The 18725-nt window shown below is 35.4% G+C and overlaps 1 protein-coding gene across 1 annotated transcript in view; it reads left to right on the forward strand.

Moving 5' to 3' along the window:
• Window positions 1-14838: 14838 nt before the first annotated feature.
• LOC106066852 (innexin unc-9-like) overlaps window positions 14839-18725 on the forward strand; it is a 181379-nt gene continuing 177492 nt past the window's right edge. Inside the window, exon 1 of the mRNA XM_013225945.2 lies at window positions 14839-14929. The gene's annotated coding sequence lies outside the window, so the exon portion shown is untranslated. The remainder of the gene's footprint in view (window positions 14930-18725) is intronic.

Genomic DNA, 18725 nt, shown 5'->3' on the forward strand with positions numbered 1-18725 from the left:
CATTTTTAAAATTGCTCAGTAGCCTCGACATTTACTCAGGAAACTCATCAATGTCCACTATTTAACACTGTTAAGTCAAAGTGTCAGTGTTTAAGTCAAAGTATCAACAGTGTTCCTTTTTTTTTTTTTTGGGGGGGGGGGGGAGCAAAGACATTATGAATCTGTTGCTTAGCAACACGGATTACATACATTTGTGTACATGAACATTTTGAGAGAAATTAAAACTCATTTGAAAAGATTTTCTTTTGTGAAACTTTTTGTGAGACTTTACAGTAAATCCTCAAAGAACTCCATCAGCCATCTTCCTATCATGAGCCATTTTCATAAACGGAGTCTCTGGCGTACAAATGGAGTCTCTGGCGTATAAATGGAGTGTCTGATGTACAAATGGATTCTCTGGCGTATAAATGGTGTCTCTGGTGTATAAATGGAGTCTCTGGCATATAAATGTAGTCTCTAGCGTATAAATGGAGTCTCTGGTGTAAAAATGGAGTCTCTGGTGTATCCGGTGTAAACCAGCAAAGGAAATGTTAACAATTTAATAATTTCGAGATTTATCGTGACATTTGTTTGCACTGTCACGTACTACAGATTCGATTTCTATTATTTTCCTGTTGTATTTATTTTTATTTTGATTTCATTGGAAACAGTCTTCTTGCAATAGAACGACCTTGACATTGTTTAAAAACATCTTCTCGGGCGAGGTCATGTGGTATATCCATGATCCTCCATCTTTAAATCCCGTTAGTGTCTAGTAGAGGCATGTTTGTAATATGCTAAGTGCTAAATGAATTTCTTTTCAGTAGGGAAAATAGAAAAAAAAAACGCTTTGATCAAATATTCCAAGCAAAATTGTAAAAATATATATATACTTCTATAAAGAGAAATCTAAAGTCTATCTTGTGTACAAATATCAAATGAAGCGTCATTCAAAGTTTCATCTTCGTCAAAAAAAATAAGTTGTACGTGAAAGAGGAAACTTTTTTCTTTTGTTTCGTTTCATTCAATTGTTGCTTTCCTTATTTAAGCCCTGTTTCTCATTTAGTAAAACATTAAGTTCTGTCTGGTGACATTTTAATTTTTATTTTTAAAGTAAAATCTAGCAGTTTTTTGTTTGTTTTTCAATTTGTGACATATTTGGTTCGCGCAACTCTAGAACAGATTATATGTTGTTAATTTTAACGGTACCTGTCTTGATTGAGAAACACAGTAATTCACTGTTTCCTAAACTGTGTTCCGCGGATTCCTAGTGTTCCTCGAGGTCTGAATAGTTGTTCCACGAACTACTGTACTACTTAACTATTAGTCCACCACCTGAATTAATCTCTCTAAAATATTAAGCAAAGTGTTCCTTTAAATACTCAGAATGTGCGAAGTGTTTCGTTAAGCAAAAGGTTTGAGAACCACTGCAGTCATTCGTAGAAAGTTTTGTTTCAGATGTTTTCTCTGATTAAACTCTAGATATATATATGTCATTGTTGAAAACTACTATTATTTTTTCTCTTTAAATCTAACTATTTAAGAAAGAAAAATAATAGTTATAAAACTAGATAGTTTTGTATACATTTTGTATACTCTTTTTTTTTTGTTACTATTATTTAGATAAGTCTTACATGATCGATTGAGCAAATAATATATTCGTGCAAATGTATTATTGTGATGTACAGGCATGTTCGACCAGTGGGGAGATCCTAGTCAATAAACTAAAAATACCACTTTCTAATTTATATATATGTCAAGAGATCTCAGCAAGTGCCGAATGGATTCGCATTAAATTTATATACAAGTTACTTTTACCTTATACGTTTTGATTAAGCAACGGATTTGACGGATTCTTCGCAGTCTTAACGCCGCAATTTGCGAAACAAAAATGCAAGCTTTCTTTTATAAAACCTTTGTATTGATTTGGTATTTCCCATAAAAAATTCATTAGCACAAAAACAGAGTTCCGTATTTTTTGAAGCACATTTTTTCCCACTAATGGACCTCAATCACCAATAGTAAACAAACAACATTTTGCCACGTGGTTCTATATATATAAATATATAAATCTATATAAATTACGCAATCCACAAAGGCTGTCACGTGATACCTAATTTTCAATGTTTTATCAATATTATCACGTGGCTAAATGTTGTTTGTTTACGATTGGTGAATGAGGTCGATTCAACTTATTTTCATTTCCGATTCCTTTTAGACACGATTAAAATAAAGAACTCCATAAAGAGAGATTTATTTTTTTCTTTCCAAAAAAGCAAAGACAGTCATGGTTTCGCGCGCGAGTTTATGTAGATAAGAGTAGCATGTCTTTTCTCCAGATCTAGAGATAAATTTCCCCTTTAAACCTAGATCTAGAATTTAGAACCCACAGAATTGTCCGAGTGAATGAAAGGGATTATTCACAGACCTATTGGATTATCAAATCTGTTTTCTGGGATGGTAGTTGGTGTTATTTTATAGTGTTATAAACCTGGTGGTGACACAGATGGGGAATAGGAGTGTGTTTGTAGTTAGTCGACGCAAATCGCCCAGGCCAGCGCTAGATGAGCGGTCAACCGTGACGTGCCGTGACCGTCAACTACAATGTCTAGCGAAGTTTCAAGAAACATCTAAAGTGAATAGTACTCAGGCCAGTCACGTCAAATATAGTCGGGTGACCACACAGAAGGATCGAGCAATGTTCGATCCGGTTCCAGAAGGCAATTGGGGACCCTATACAAAGAGCGAAGGTATCAGAGTCGGGTCAGTCACAACTTCCCGAGTCAGTTCAGTGCGTTACGACAGATGTCAACAAGATACAGCGAAGTTCAGAGTTGATACGGCGATTGAGCTATCCAGAACATTGTACAGTCAGTGTTACAGTCAGTGTTACGTGTTGCCAATATAACAGTATTGGCATTGATTTATTGGACAATGAACCATTACGTTAATTTGGAGACCTGAGTTGTCAAGTTCTTTAAGTTAGTGGTGTGGTGTGTTGCAGTTTACAGAGAACCTGAATCCACAGACTGTAATGTAGTGTTGTGGCGGTGGGCATACAAAAGAACTCAAATAAAGCGCGTCTCGGGTTCGAATCTCAGTGAAGGCTGTGATTTTGAATTTCAGGATTTTTAGTAAAGTTCTAAGTCCACCTAACTCTGATAAGTGCTTGACATTAGTTGGGGAAAAGTAGTCAGTCGTTCGTTGTGCTGACTACATAACACCCTCGTTAACCGTGAGCCACATAAACAGATGACCTTTACATAATCTGCCCCATAGATCGAATGGTTTTAAAGAGGTAATTTTCTTTACCTTTATTAGTGACGTATATATCTGCTGATTGCCCCTGACCTACATAAGACACAGGCTTTAAGTGGACATAATGACTTCTTGTTATTGGATTGTTTAAAAGTGTAGAACAGAGTGGCTCTTGTATCGAACAAACTACATACTCTCTTAACTTGTCCAAGTGTTTTAACTTACAAACTCTTGAAAGGAACAGAACGCTGCTATGCTTTAATTGCCCAGAAATAAATATAATTTTAAAAGTAAATGAGTACAATTAAGGTGACAGGAAACTCATAGGCGGCCCCAGTGGGTCAATCGCACTACACAACACGTTACCTTCAAACTCAATCCTAAATCGCATTCTCAAAATCTTTTAACTAATACAAGATAATTGAAAAACTTGCTGTGAGGAACTTGAGAATATGTAGTCTGGTTGAGACGATTTGAAAATGTATATATAGAGTTTATTGATAACATCTAAAAACTTTGTATGTATTGTGAATACCTAACATATAACAATGTAATTGGTCTTAATGTTAATGAATGAAGTAAAATAATAATTAGGTCAGAAGGGGCATCATCACGCTGTAGAAACTAATGACGTTGGTGCTGTCGATATCTATAATGTTAAATCTACGGCCCATGACCTGGGCCGACTTCTGGAAACATCTGCCAGCCCATAAGGTTCGGTTCCATTGCTCTCAATTTTGAACACTTGATTTCTCCCATTTTCCATTCTCGGATCAAATTGAAATTTTGCATAATTATTCCTTGAGGATAACAATACTTGAAACAATCAAAAAGGTGCCAAATAAGTTAATTAAATAATAGTAATTTATAAATTTTGTTTGACAACGAAAAAAGGGGAAAAAACTTACAATATATAGATAGCAGGGTTCTTCCCCTTAGATAAGCTTTGTGGGGTTTTTTTTTTAGTATTTTTTTTTCTTTTTTTTTTTATATTTTGCTTGTTTAATCATCTACACCACTTGTAAATAGCCATCAATCATCATCGCTAACTTCCTTCTGTTGAGTTGCTTGCCCTTGATTGACAATCAAATCATCAGACGTCAAGGTCACGGTCATTTAATGTTGAACTGCTAATTTAGTACTAGAAGCAAATCTTAGAAAACAAGTAAACAGCTGAAAAAAACTCCAGATGTTTTAAAAAACAAACTTGAATTATGTTATCAAAGGTGTCATTACTTCAATTAATTACACATCTCAAACCAGCAGAAGGTAAAATGAAAAAAAAAAGTTTTAATTGACATAAATCTTTTATTTCATGTCTGATTACCCTGCAAACATAAGACATATGTTTGATACATGCAGAGCTGTGATTCTTATTTCCAATCTGGTTCGAGATTTATCAAGCAAAGTATCAAAGAGTTATATTAAACATTGAACTCATCAAATAACTAAGTAGAGATTATTTGTTAAACTATCGAAGTCAATATCTAAATGTAGAAAACAAGAGTTCATGTCTCTAATTTCGGACATTCCACAGTAGATTGAATAGTGTGCTAGTTACAAAGCTTATATCAACTCACTCTGTCTGTCTGTCTGTCTGTCTGGTAAAACGTTTGAAAATATTTTTTTCCCATTTCCAATTCTTGGATCAAGTTAAAACTTAACATAATTTATTCATTATTCTGTTTGATAACGAAAAAAACTAAAGTAAATGCTACTTAATGAGAGATGTGGACATTATATATACATATATGGATTTAGTCCCCGTATTTCGTTTCACTAATTAATTTTTATTAATTTTTATAGCAGACATTGAGATAAACCCCGTCATTTTCAGATAAATGGAAGTACTTAATGGTTCCTCCCCTTACATAAGCTTTGAGTTTAACAAGTATTCTTTTTTTCTATGGCTGTTTCACTCATGGATTCAGTTGTAGTTTTCTTTCTTTTTTTTTTATTTGATTATATCAGATCACAGAGAAGACACACTAGCCAATAATCAAAGTTCACAGGCGCAGTCGTCTTTAAGTTTGTCATCCAGTAAATCCATTGAAATGTTCACACCTTGCAAAGTCAGAAAACTTAGGACCGTTCAGGATGACAATATAGCACTGGTCAACTGATGGTCAAGTGATGGAACATTACGTAACGTCCACTTGTGTCAACTTAAAACTGAATATATAGCTGACCACAATTAATAAAAGAGCCGACAGATAGAACGAAATAGCAAAAGAGTTTATTAGCAAACGTCTTTTTTTTGTTGACTTTTTCAAAATATATATTTGTGTGAATTTACTTAGATACATCAAACACAGATCAAAGTCAAAGTCTACAATTTATCAAATAATTTCAGATCGGTCGACACTGGTACGAAGTTCTAGACTTTGGGATCATTTGAAAAGTTCTATCTTCAAAGTTGATTATGATATACTGCAAGGATCTCCATTTACATAAGATTATACGTTGGAAAGATCTACCGACTTTGTGAGAACTTACATGCGATCTAGGCCTTTTTTTTTTTTTAGATTGCCGCTTCTTTAATTATTTAACCATATACTAGTATCAATAAATTATTTTAATTGGCTGCTAATTTTATATAAAAATTCAGTACAATCGTTAACAAAGTCAATTTAGCATAAACATATTTTCATTTTCATTTCAATACTTGTTTTAGTCAAAACTAAATACATGGAAAATTAATGGATCATAGGTACCTCAGAAATAGAATGTCATAAGTTCAAACCTTCCATGTTCCATTGCCTACAGTCAAGAACGAAGACCAAGAAATGTTCTCACTGGATACAAACGTTTGATGAATCAATTCGCTCTATATTCCTTTCCTTACATCAACTCACTCTGTCTGTCTGTCTGTCTGGTAAAACGTTTGTCCACGTTATTTCTCCTACACCCAATCTCGGATCAAGATGAAATTGTGCACAATTATCTCTTTTGCATGGCAACACTAGAATCAATTTAAAAAAATGAGTTGATTAACTATTGTTAATTAATTATTTTGTTTGTTATCTCGAACAAGGGAAAACAATTCCTTGACAGATAAGGTGGCATAAGTTCAATTAGTCCCCTTTATCTTTTGAAGAAATTTTTTTTTAAATAGCTATAAATAGCTATAAAGCTATTTTCGTAATCTGTTCATATTTCGTATTGGCTTGAGGAGGCATTAGCCTTTGAGTTCAAATTCAGATCGCTACCTTTTTTTTTTTTTGTAAATGAATACATTTAAAAAAAGCGATCACCCAGCATGAAATAACGCGAAACAAAAACAATTGGTAAAAATATTTCTAACCGCACTGATTTTTTTAGTTTTAGTCTAGATCTATTTCAAATATAATTACATCACTGATCAAAACTAATTGATTCAATTACACTTAATATAAGCTTTGTTTTTTTTTTTAAAGTATTTTTTGTTTTACTTCGCTTGTTACAATTCCTCTATTCAGCTCGTGAATTCTTCATTGGAATAAGGGTGGAGGCTGGAAAAACATCAACACTGTGCTCGAAAACGGCTCCAACGATTTTCTAGAAATTCGACAGTTGGTGTATCTCTTTGGCCACTCTGGAAAATCTCTAGTTAGACCGTTATAATGTTTCGAATTATTATTTTCTAAAAGTTGCATTTTGGTCCAAGCAATCTTTCTCTTGAACAGACCTACGTCACAGCGGGTATTTTCATCCAGACGTTCAGGACATTTTGCGCACCGTTTTTTAAGTCTTGATCTAAAGGCCTGTCACTAAACTAGAATCTTCTATACCATATAGTTACATCCATAATTTTAGTCTAGTCTTCAATGTAGCTATGTCCTATGTATGTCGTCACTACGGAGTTATAGATACAGAGTTGATGTATATTTATGCTTTACCAGGATTGTTTTCTGGGGGTGGGGGTGGGGAGGGAATTGAGTAAGGGCGTAGTAAAAAATATCCCATTTGAATATTTTAAAATCTCTAATTCGTAGTCATTTGTAGTCATCGGCTACATAAAGCAACAATTGTCTTTAAAAACGATTTTTTTTCCTAGTACCTGTTCATTGCATATGATACTATTCGTCTTTATATATATATATGTACATATAATGTGAATGTTATTATGTTACTTGTTATGCTATTAATTATATAAGTGTTTTTTTTTCCTTACTCTAAAAGTTGTAAAAGCATGTCTTTATGTTACTTGTATGTTGTACATATAATTTGAATGTCTTTATGTTACTTGTATGTTGTAATATGTTCTATAAATGTGGAAAAAATTCAATCTAAATGAATGTATTCGATGATATATTCAGAAAGAATGAGAGAAGGAAAGATGGATAGAGAGACAAATGGGGATAGAGAGAAAGAGAAAAAAAAGAAAGAGAGAAGGAGAAAGGACGTGAGAAATGGGCCAACAATCAAATCCCGTGTATGGAGTGGGCCAAGTAATCTTTATCTTTAATAACTGTAAGGTGCAATAGGTTTGAAACAATGCGCTACATAGGAATGATAGATCGATATAGTTAGAGAGAGAGAGAGAGAGAGAGAGAGGGAGAGAGAGAGAGAGAATAAGATAACGCTGCATACACTTAAAATACATTATTTATTGATTTTCCCAACAGAAAACAGACCCTCCAAACCGAGTTTACTTTCAAACAAAAACATTATGTCTGTGTTTATTCGACCTTTTTTTTAGATTTTTTTTATTTACCTTCAATTAAAATATTTTCTTTTTATGAAGACGTTTATATGTTTGCAGTCAATAGAAATAAGACTCCAGTACCGATAACTACTTTTAACTAGAGTCTTTAGTGTACAATCTTTCTGTTGGTATCTTTGAAAATGAAACAATGTTCTTATCATTGGTAAGTTTGTGCACATATACTCTTGTATATCAGGTGAAAGCCAACCTACCTAGAACTTCCGCTTAGCAAAGAGTTTCGCCCCTACAAACGTATTAAGTGTATCTGACCGTACACCCATGTTATAAATATAATCATAAAAATGTCTGAGTTTCATAATTGCTGAAAATAGAAATGATTACCAAGCATTATTTTTTTCATTACATTTATAAAAAATAACACATTAATAGTGACAACCAAACTGTAACATCAACTACAAACAATTGTTTGTTTAAACTTTTAAGTATTTGACAGACACGGAAAATTTTCATTTTCTAGTTGGCAGGTTCCTCGGAAAAATGTGTCCCAGCATTCTCTGTTTTATTTGCAAAAGATATCACCGCTAATGAGAATTATGTCCCCTTTTGTTGCATTCTCGAGGCTGACTATCTGGACTAAAAATAGAATATTTGTTTGGCTGTGTTTAGATTTTAACTAAGCTTTGAGATCGTATTCTTATTCAAATGGAATTCATATTGGGAATTATTAGTATTAGTCCATTCCGAGATTTTAAATCTATAGACTTTGGTACTAAAATGAATAGTTGTCACCAATGAATCCCTGGACTAACGCAGTGTTTCGATTTAATAACCAGAGAAAATTCTCTTATAAACCATACAAAAGCAAAACCATTATTTATTTGTTTCATAGGAGCTTTAAAATAATAAAAACCTGTTAACATTAAGGATATTTCTACATTCAATGGTGATGTCTAATTCACTACATTCAATGGTGATGTCTAATTCACTACATTCAATGGTGATGTCTAATTCACTACATTCAATGGTGATGTCTAATTCACTACATTCAATGGTGATGTCTAATTCACTACATTCAATGGTGATGTCTAATTCACTACATTCAATGGTGATGTCTAATTCACTATATTCAATGGTGATGTCTAATTCACTACATTCAATGGTGATGTCTAATTCACTACATTCAATGGTGATGTCTAATTCACTACATTCAATGGTGATGTCTAATTCACTATATTCAATGGTGATGTCTAATTCACTACATTCAATGGTGATGTCTAATTCACTATATTCAATGGTGATGTCTAATTCACTATATTCAATGGTGATGTCTAATTCACTACATTCAATGGTTTTTTCTAATTCACTATATTCAATGGTGATGTCTAATTCACTATATTCAAAGGGGATGTCTAATTCACTATATTCAATGGTGATGTCTAATTCACTACATTCAATGGTGATGTCTAATTCACTATATTCAATGGTGATGTCTAATTCACTACATTCAATGGTGATGTCTAATTCACTATATTCAATGGTGATGTCTAATTCACTACATTCAATGGTGATGTCTAATTCACTATATTCAATGGTGATGTCTAATTCACTACATTCAATGGTGATGTCTAATTCACTACATTCAATGGCGATGTCTAATTCACTACATTCAATGGTGATGTCTAATTCACTACATTCAATGGTGATGTCTAATTCACTACATTCAATGGTGATGTCTAATTCACTATATTCAATGGTGATGTCTAATTCACTATATTCAATGGTGATGTCTAATTCACTATATTCAATGGTGATGTCTAATTCACTATATTCAATGGTGATGTCTAATTCACTACATTCAATGGTGATGTCTAATTCACTATATTCAATGGTGATTTCTAATTCACTATATTCAATAGTGATGTCTAATTCACTACATTCAATGGTGATGTCTAATTCACTACATTCAATGGTGATGTCTAATTCACTACATTCAATGGTGATGTCTAATTCACTATATTCAATGGTGATGTCTAATTCACTACATTCAATGGTGATGTCTAATTCACTATATTCAATGGTGATGTCTAATTCACTATATTCAATGGTGATGTCTAATTCACTACATTCAATGGTGATGTCTAATTCACTATATTCAATGGTGATTTCTAATTCACTATATTCAATGGTGATGTCTAATTCACTACATTCAATGGTGATGTCTAATTCACTACATTCAATGGTGATGTCTAATTCACTATATTCAATGGTGATTTCTAATTCACAACAAATTTAATTGTGATGTCTCATTCACTGTAGATTACTTCCCTGGCTAGGGTTCAGTATAGAACTTTTATTGGTAGGGTTCAGACTATGCAAGTGTTTCATTGTCTTGACCTCCGTCGTAAAATACATGATTCAGGGGAAGTAATTTGTTCTTTTTTCCTCCTGCTGCTTTAAGATTATTCTTGATTTAGTCATAAAAGTCACCAAAAGACAGTGGCATGGCTAGGAATTTGCCATCACTTGGGGACCCGGGAAGGGGGGCTTGAACTCAAATTATCAAATTCTCCCCCTCCCTCCCCCACCCTAGCTACGCCTCTGCCAAAAGAAGTAGATATTATGAACTATCGGACAATTATTGTCTTACATCGCATTATCCTAGTCTATTGCAGAGTTTCAGACTAAGGGCTATACAAATAATTTTCATTTTTTATTTGATTTTGAAATACTAAATAAAAGTAAAAAAACAACAACAATACAACATACTCTATAGTTTAAAGATGATATGTTTAATCAGTGCTAATCTATTCTATACGCCGGATTCACCAAAAAGCTTGCTATTTATAGATTTGTCTCCAATTTAAGAACACCCCTATTTGAGAATATACACTACATTTAAGTTCTGGTTCATCCTGGCCATGGATAAAAGCCTTTCCTTGGTCAAGAGGTCCTTTAATAGGAAACTGGACGTTCTCGGACCTTCATGACATCTGTATCAGTTCTGATTCAAATGGTACAAGTTCCGGTTGCTTGTACTCTTACTTGATCTTGATGACACCAACTGATTTCTGCCGCATTTCAATCAAATCAATCAAGACCTGTTCATCGAGTCATCTCGCAATAATTATCTTTGGCTGTAATTAACTGGTTAGGTTATGTCTATAAATAAATGAAACAAAAAGACAACATAGACTTGTGAACAAATGGTATTACATGATTTTGAAGCTAACAAAGATAAACCAATGAACTAGATGCTCGAGCAATGCAGTACCATCAAGGTGTTTGCACTCTCCCTCTCCCCATCTGTTAGGCAGTAGTATACAGCCAGGTCAGATCCCCGCTGTGAACAAGGTTCGCGACGTCTGTGTATATTTTCTTGCTGCACGTCAACTGCAGGAGAACACCTTAACTCTGGCCTTCCATCCACTCTGCCAGTGTACGGGTGGCCCAGGGTCGGCGATTGATTACCTGCGGCCCTCTTCCTGACAATAGTCATTAGCACTATTGTCACAGGTAAAATGTCGAACTTATTTTACCTTGTTTTATTACAAAGCTTTTATCAACTATGTCTGTCTGTCTGTCTGGTAAAAAGTTTGTATACGTTATTTCTCCGACACGCAAGCTGAAATTGAGGGCCATAAACTTCTGCGGTGGATTACAGGATGCTCACGAACAAGGAGTGGAATTTCTTGTACACAGAAACTACAACAACTGCGTTGTGTATTGTTACCCTAAATCAAGTCGACTCATCTCCATACGTTTAAAGGCATCACCAACATCCCCATCATTCAAGCCTACGCTCCTACATCAACATATGACGACGAGGCAGTAGAAGAGTTTTATGAGCAATTGCAGGAAGTGGTCAATAAGGTCCCGAAAACGGACATCCTTGTCTTACAAGGAGACTGGAATGCCGAAGTAGAAAGCGACTTCTAGCGAACATGGAAAGGCGCATGTTTAAGATACTCATACTAAAGAACGAGGTCAGCGACTATTTGAATTTGCAAAATGCAACAATCTCTTAACACACTAGGATGCCACAAACAATCTCGTCTAACCACATGGCACAGTCCCAACGAGAACTGAACCAGATCGACTATATCATGGTGTAGATGCGTTTTAAGGCAAGCATCCATACTGGCAAAACAAAAAGTTTTCCTACAACTGACATTGAAATCGACCATGACCTTGATATGATGACCTTCAAATGACACCTATAAAAGGTAACAAAACAAGGACCTACCAGGATGAAATTTGACCTGGATGTCCATAACAGTTGAATTTATCTATCATGTTAATAAAAGTTGGATATATCTTGTATCTTAAATAGACCGCCGGTGGACAACGGCTTTGTCTGCACGAGATGCGGAAGAATATGCAGGTCACAACTGGATTTGCGCAGTTATTTGAAACACTGCACTCATCCTTAATCTTTGGAATCGATGACATTGCTATAATTATTATTATAGTGTATGAAACTCAAGTGGTTCTGCAGCGTAGAGAGTTACGTCATTATGTGTCACGTCTGCAAAGTGGTTCTGCGGTGTAGAGAGTTACGTCATTATGTGTCATGTCTGCAAGGTGGTTCTGCGGTGGTTCTACTTGAGTATCATTGGTATTTCTTAGTACAAGATCCATAAAAAACAAGGTTACAAAAGACAGTTTGTGTGGAAACACAAACTCAAAATAGGCCCCCGAGGAGGTCCACCCAGGCAGGCTTCAATATTTTGAGAAAAATATCCAAATGAAATTATATCAAAGACAAATGAGAGATAAGAATGGAGAAAGACGTAGGACGTAATCATCTTCTTTTTTGAAGTAACGTCTGTATTATATAAGATAAGGTTAACAGATCTTGAACCCGGGACCCCGGTTCGAAAGCCAAGCGCTTTGCCGCTCAGCCACCGCGCCTCCCCTGGCCTAACTGATGTCTTTTAGTTCGGGTATGGCACATCCGCAATATGTTTAGAAAAATGAAACTTATAAGATTACTATTCATTTCAAATTAGGTTTAACTTATAATGCATACTAATTAGTTTTTTAAAAAAAACTGCTTGCATAACTGATTTTAAAAATTAGATTTTTCGCTTTCAGAAAAAAAAAAAGTAGCCGTTGCATCAGAACTTTGAATGGTCTAAAATATTGTGATGTCTGAATTTCAATATCTTTTCTAGTTTACGAGATCTAAACGGGACGGACGGACAGACGGACAGACATTTCGCACAAAACTAATAGCGTCTTTTCCCCTTTCGGGGGCCGCTAAAAAGGTACAAAGATTATAGAAATAAAAAATCCCCTTTTGGTTCCGGATTTTGTGATTTTACCATCACACAAGAGATACAAGACACCGATAGCAAAGACAAACAGACACAAACACTCTTGTGTACCCCTGGCAATCAAATCATTAAATAGAAACTATCTGATATAAACGTCTTCCAATGTAAATTATGAGTGAGTCTGGTGTGAATGTACATTTTGTTTTTTTATAGTTGTAATGTTTTGTTTGGTGTAATGCACAAATTGTAAGACAAATTTCCATACGGACAATAAATATTATTATTATTATGTTAGAAATGAACGAGTAGTCATTCTCTGGCGCTGCCAGGGTCGAGTTTCGCTAAAGAGAAACAAAATTCATCGTAGTCCCTTTAACAGTTTCCACTGAGGAATTTTCTGGTGATGTGGCAGGTCTGCAGCAGTACCGCCTTCTGACAGGCAACGAAGATGTTCCTAGGAATGTTAAGGGCCTTGAAGGTGTCTGTGAGGTCAGTTGTTATTATCCCCTCGGTTGATATAACAATGGGGTATATTGTTATTATTATTATTATTATTATTATTATTATTACTATTAATCTAATATAATATAAGCGATTTATTATTTAACTACTATAAGCTGAAATGAAAAAAAATCCCATTTATTCTTTTCACTGACAGAAGAGTGTTTTGGTGTATCCGGTGTACAGAATAAAGGAAGCGTTTTATTTTATATAATAACAAAGCTTCTATCAACTCACTCTCATACTATCTGGTACAAATGTTGAGCACCTTTTTTCTCCACCACTCTTTCTCGGATCAAGTTGAAACTTAACACATTTATGTAGGCCAATAGTATCTAACAAAACATGAAGCAATAAAAATAATTAACCAATAAGTCTATTACTGGTCATTAATTATTTTGTTTTACATAGAAAAAGGTAAATAAAGTCTACATTATTGACACATGCAGTTGTAAGTTTTTCCCCTTCGATAGCTAGTGCTATGCTTCGTGTCTCCGCTTTTTAATTCTATTGTACGGCCGTGATACTTTTGGAGAGCTTCCTTTTTAAAGCCTAATTTTTGTTTTATTTAGTTGGTAAGAATGAAGTTTGAATTTACCGTCTTGGGTGTTGCTGAGTTTATCGTGAGAATCCCTAATAAAAGAACACTCTTACAAACTCGCGGCTTCACTTGACTATATACATAAAGTAAACATATCACTGAACTATGGATAAGCTAAAACATCACTGAACTAGATATAACTATAAACATTTACAATTTTACTTTCTGTCTCAATACTTTCTCCAAACCAGAAACATCGTTGTCTTTATGACATAGAAAAACTGAAGCTGCAGACGATAAGAGTAGTATACATCTATGGGGAAAAAAGTATAGGTCAGTGATTTGTAACCTTAACCCTAACCCAAGTTTAGTTAGACAATAAAGTATTACAGTAGACTGAGGAGAAAAAAACACTTCATTTTGTCACTTGATAGTATTTTAGTATCTTTTTCTTTTTTTTTCTCTTTAATTTGCGCTCACCTTTACTTGTCTGCGCGTGACTCAAGCACTCACCCCTCCTCTGTCTTCCCCCCCCCTACTCTATTGTCTGCCTGTAGGAACAAGTAGATGCCAGTCGCTGAGAGAAAGGTGTGTTCTCTCACCTGAGCAGTAGCTTCCCCTGCGTGTTGTGTTACCTCCACTCAGAGAAGGCTGTGTTTGTCTGGTCACAGTGTAGGAGCGAGCTGATGACACTGAGGAGAAATCTAAGTCTCCTGATTGTTTCAGGTTTTTGTTTTCCTCATAAATAGATCTAGGTTTTTTTTTAAATTTTATGTTGTTGTTTTTTTCTTGTCTTCTTATTTGTTTTTTTTTGTTTTTTTGGACTTACTTCAAGTTTTCAAAAGTGAAAGTGTTAGCTGTTAGACTAAGTGAGTTCTTTCTATTCATTTGGGACCTACAGTTACCTGTGGATACAATGTGTTTTCTTATGTGTTGATAGATTGAGTTCTAGTTATCTTAAATCAGGAACAGTTCTGCCTGCGGGATTTAGTTGTAGTAGTTTTACTGACATGAGTGTTTTTGGCAAGACAAATTTGTTGGTACACAATTTTAGAGACGCTGTCATCTCAGATAAAGTTTATTAACTGTGGGATCGACATTCTCCATGTAGAGCCTTGCGTATTTCTCTCGGCAGACAGGCGTGAACCAGGAGCTCTTCACATCTAGTTCTGTCTGAAAGTTACTCTGTTCCTCGTCTGAGACCATAATAGGTTTGACTTTCTCACCTGCGTCTTAGCGGTCGGGGGCAGTGCGCCACAGGGGATGACTTCATTTTCGGATTATGTGACCGACACATTCCGAAAGGGGACCACACTTCCGTCGCTCGAGCAAGTGTGGACCTAAGTGGAGGTTGGTTTGGACTGGGCTAGTGTATCATTGTTTCATTGAACCCGCGGGACGTAGAGACTGGTTCATTACTTTCCAGCTCCCTGTGTAATACGCCCAAAGTAAGACTTTCCCACCAGAGGTAGAATCCATCAAAGAACTGTCATCCTTTGATTTGACAGTGGGATCGTGTCTCATGGTTTTCATAAATGCTAAAAGTTGTTTTTTTCTTCTCATTTGAATCGCTTTTGCAAAGTGCAACTTTCATGCTTATAGCACGCTCAGTCCACTACGGTCCAATCTCTTTTGTGGACTTGTGGTAGGGGAGGGGGTATCTGGAAAAAGGTTTCAGTACTGTCTGTAGGCGCTTAGCAAATAGGATGATCCTCAGACTTACAGAAAGTGGCTCTCTTTATTTTTTTGTTTTTGTTTTTTGTGTTGGTAGAAGTGGCACTACATTGGACGTAGCGGTGACCAGTGGCACCTCCTTCTACTCTCAGACCCATAGTTTCGTCATAAATAAAATTCTAAAACAAAAATCCTATTCTTAGAGATATTCATTTTTCTTTTCACTTTAAATGTGCAAAACCTTAACGATATTCTTTTTTATTTCTATATTTTATTTTTTGTTTGTAATCAAATGTAATGGAAAGAATGATACATTTAGATATAACAACAAAGGCGAGAATTAAAAATTTATTTACACCAACAAATAGTTGTATAAAAGGTCTATATGTGCACGAAAAATTTAAATGTAGCATAGTGTACGTAGGTGTTTCCCAAACGATGTTCCGCGAAACATTAGGCCTGACTAGTTATTCCACGGACTATTTGAATAATTAACAAATAGGCTTATATGTGAATTAATCTGTAAATAAATGAAGAAAAATAAAAAGATTTTTGTTAACTAAATTAATTTTATAAAATGAATAACAAATTTTAATCACGCTTGGTTCTGACTCTAATTTTAAACAAAGATGCCAAACCAAATCAAATATTAAATGATTATCTGGGCGAGTTTATTTTGAATAGTAGCAAAATATTTCAAAGCTAGCTGCTCTTGTATACTTCAGTTTCCTACAACCTATCTGTTTCCTACAACCTATCTGTTGCCTGCAACCTATCTGTTGCCTACACAACCTATCTGTTGCCTACAATCTATCTGTTTCCTACAACCTATCTGTTGCCTACACAACCTATCTGTTGCCTACAATCTATCTGTTTCCTACAACCTATCTGTGCGAAGCAAGATTTTCTTAGGTTGCAACAAAGTCAAAGTCTAGAAACAGGTTTGACGCCACACTAGATATTAGAATTGAGCTGACCAATATCGTGGCTGATATCAGGAAGTTGTGCTGGACAAGGAAAAAATACCATCAAACTCAATACTATAAATATATGTGTATGTATAATAAGGCTTGTCTTCGAGTCCGAAGTTTAATGAGGAGTGCAGTATTTCCCGTGGCTACGCAGCCCTAGCTATGACCATCATATTTTGCCAAATCCAGGGCACGCATAACCATTGATCGCGGTGGATTTTCTTTTCGCCGTCTGCGTCTGTCCTCGGCAGAGGAATTTCTTTTGGTCTCAAACGTGTATCCAACGGCCCTTATGAGTGACTTCCAGCTGTCTCGTTTTGAAGCCGCATGCAATCAGGTGCTCTCTTATTTGTAAGCTAAGGCAAGTTGGCGCCTAAGCTGTTCTTTAAAGCGTTTCCGTGGGGCGCCTCTGTTACGTCAACCACCTTTCAGCTCACAAAAAAAAGACTGCCTTTGGCATACATCGTCCCCCATACGGGATACGTGCCCTGCCCAGTGCAACTGTAGGGGCATAAGAAGTCCCTCTATACTACCCATACTGGCGTTCGCAAGAACATCGCTGTTTGTAGTGCGGTCTTGCCACCGTATGTCCATGATGGAGCGCAAGCATCTTTGGTGGAAGCGCTCAAGAAGTCTTATTTGCTTTCTGTATAGTACCCATGTCTCTGATCCATATAGAAGGGTTGAGAGAACCATCGCTTGGTAGACATTGATTTTTATATTCTGGCGGAGGCGTCCGAAAGCACTTCTGGTGCTGGCCAGACGGTTATCAACTTCCCTTGAAAGCGATGCGTCATTTGATAATATGTTTCCTAGATATGTGAAGTGGTCTACAACGTTAAGGGGCCATCCATTTACGGTGATCTTTGGGGCTGATATATCTATATATATTATTTTATTGTTCCATATACTGGGACAAATTTGTACAAATACTCCTTTTTCCCTTGTGCTATTAAAGCATGGAATGGGTTGCCTGATCAGCCAGGAAAACCAACGACTTGAAAGAGTCATTGATTAACCTACACGACTAGAATCACCTATGGACAAACGTGGGGGCTCAATCATCTTTTTTATAAGTAACGTCTGTATTTCGAGATAGGAAAAGATATCTTATATCTATATTTGTCAACATTTTTCTACTTGAAAAAAATACATAATTTAAAAATTATTTATTATTGTTTACTTAATTAAACAATAGAAAAAAGTTCGTGTTCCGCTAAATACTCCGAAAGGGCAAAGTGTTCCGCTAAATACTCCGAAAGGGCAAAGTGTTCCGCTAAATACTCCGAAAGGCAAAGTGTTCCGCTAAATACTCGGAATGTGCGAATTGTTCCGTTAATGACAAAAAGTTGGGAAACACTGGTATACGTCATCATTTCTATGTTAGTTGAATTCATGAAGTATATTGTACTTATAGAAACATTATTGGGGGTATGTCACCTTTGACTGAGCGACTCTAAGGACTGGAAGAATCATGATAGGGTGACTAGTTGTACACACAAGCTAACACAGCTAGCTTCCACACTAGTGACCAATTTAAAAAAGGAGTTTCCGATGATCTCTTTCCACACAGTTTTTCTTTAACTCCAACTGCAGCTTTCTAAATAAATAGTGTGTTGTTGTTTTTTACCATACCTTTATTAAAGTCACAATTTCATGGATGGTTGAGGAACCTTGCACCTGGACACAGGTCTAAAAAAAACGGCTTGATTGGTTTTCCTAGAAATTTAACAGTTGATGTATATCGCTGAGATAATAATTACTAGCTCTTTGGACACACTGGGGAAAAGTCTAGTCTGACCGTTATAATTTTCAAAGTAAATAAGAAATAAATTTAAATTTGGCTAGAGAACTAGGTATAGATTTAGATCCAACAT

This window comes from Biomphalaria glabrata, chromosome 16 (genome assembly GCF_947242115.1).
Source record: "Biomphalaria glabrata chromosome 16, xgBioGlab47.1, whole genome shotgun sequence".
Classification (NCBI taxonomy): Eukaryota; Metazoa; Mollusca; class Gastropoda; family Planorbidae; genus Biomphalaria; species Biomphalaria glabrata.